This window comes from Elaeis guineensis, chromosome 5, assembly GCF_000442705.2.
Source record: "Elaeis guineensis isolate ETL-2024a chromosome 5, EG11, whole genome shotgun sequence".
In the NCBI taxonomy this organism is placed as follows: Eukaryota; Viridiplantae; Streptophyta; class Magnoliopsida; order Arecales; family Arecaceae; genus Elaeis; species Elaeis guineensis.
The window spans coordinates 9968041-9969840 of NC_025997.2; the positions used below are offsets into that span (position 1 = coordinate 9968041).

At 41.8% G+C, this 1800-nt stretch overlaps 1 pseudogene; it reads right to left on the reverse strand.

Annotated features, from left to right (window-relative positions):
* Positions 1-27, reverse strand: part of LOC140857925 (uncharacterized) — a 948-nt pseudogene extending 921 nt beyond the window's left edge.
* Between the last annotated feature and the right edge of the window lie 1773 nt (positions 28-1800).

Here is a 1800-nt window from a genome sequence, read left to right on the forward strand (position 1 = left end):
TCCCACGGACACCGGAACGAGGTACATCCCATATGGCGGGACAAGGCCATCCCGTTAGTGTCCTAGCATCTCAATCAAGATGCCTTCGGACATCTCTATCCTAAGTGTCAGGATGGGATGAGACAGCGACGCATTCCGTTCTACGAAAAAATCAGGACAGTCCCGTCCCACGGAATTTAAAATCTTGTAAGATACTACTCTCAAAATCAGCAAACGCTGAACTGATCTGAATCGGATGGTTCGGCCCATATTCAAGAGCCATTGAGGGCTCTTTCCTTGACAGCCAGACACCGCTCATTCCCCCTCTCCCTGTCTTTGGCATCTTCAACCTATGGATGGTATAAGGTTTTGTTGGCTATGGCTATTTTTATGATAATAAGATAGAAAATTAATTGAGAAGTCCAAACGGATCTGAAGTAAATATATGGCTTCAATAATACCACATCTTTATACATTTGATTTTTGAATCAATCGATCTACCTCTTAACTAACAAAGTTTTACAAAATAGCTGGCCATCACTTGTATACCTTGCAATTCTTATTCCAAAGGTACTGAACAAGAGACACCTTCTTAAATTTGTTGTCTTGTACTCCAACATGGCAATGTTTTGCGCATTCATTTTAGCATTATGGCATTACTCTTCAAAGTGAGAAAGATACCAGACTTAAATTTATACACCGCATTATAACCTAAAATAGATGTACTTGTTGAGAGTTGGCAATACAGCCTTTAATATTTAAAATCATATTCTACTTGTTATAGCCCAAAACCCAGCCCAACTAAGCCCAGCCCAGCAGACCCAAGCCCCCAAAAAAAAAAAAAAAAAAAACAGAGGAAACAAACGGGAAGAAGACTCCCGATAGGAGTCTTCTTCTCCGCGAGACCCGGGCAGATCGGATCCTAGGAACCTCTCGAGTCCTAGGGTTCCCTATAAAAGACCTTCCCTCCCTTAGAACCGACATCGGCCTTCTTTCCCTCTTTCTCTCCCGATTTTCTCGATTAGAGCCGCGGACACCGTTGATTTCTCGCCGTGATTGCTCCCGACGAGGTCACCGGAGCGAGGTTGAGTTCTTCCTTTCCTTCCCTCTTCCTTCCCTTCTTCCTGTGCCCTTGTGCGGGCGCCGGGACGGGAGTCGCCGATTTTCGGTCGGAAAAAAGGACCTCTGTTTTGAGTCTTTTTTTCGTTGATTTTTGGCGCCGGCGATCGCAATCGACCGCCGGTCATGCTCCTCCGTGACCGGGGGAGTGGCCCCCGTCTGCCGCCGGTCTCCGCGCGGCGGCCGTGGCCTGAACGGCGGCAAAGGAGGGAGACGCCGGTCCCCTGTTTCGGCGCGAAAGAAAAGAAGAAGAAGAAAAAGAAAAAAGAAAAGAAAAAAAAGAAAAAAAAGAGAAAAGAAAAGAAAAAAAAAAAAAAGAAGAAAAAGAAGAAAAGAAAAAGAAAGAAAAAGAAGAAAAAGAGAAAAGAAAAGAAAAGAAAAAAATAAAAAAAAATAAAATATAATAATAATAATAACAATATATATATATACTTATATATATATATATAATAAATGAACAAATAAATAAATAAAAAATTTGATGAGAGAGAGAGTTCTCTCTCTTCCTCTCTTCTTTCAGTCTGAACCCTGACTTTCTCTCTCTGGAATTGGACTTTCTCTCTACTTTCTCTCTCTAGAATTTTCTCTCTCTAAGTTGTTTCTCTCTCTTGATGGATTTCTCTCTCTCTAAAGTTATCCTTCTAAGATTAGCGTAGTGGAAGGCTTCATTGATGATTTGATCGAGTTTAGGGAAGAGTCTGA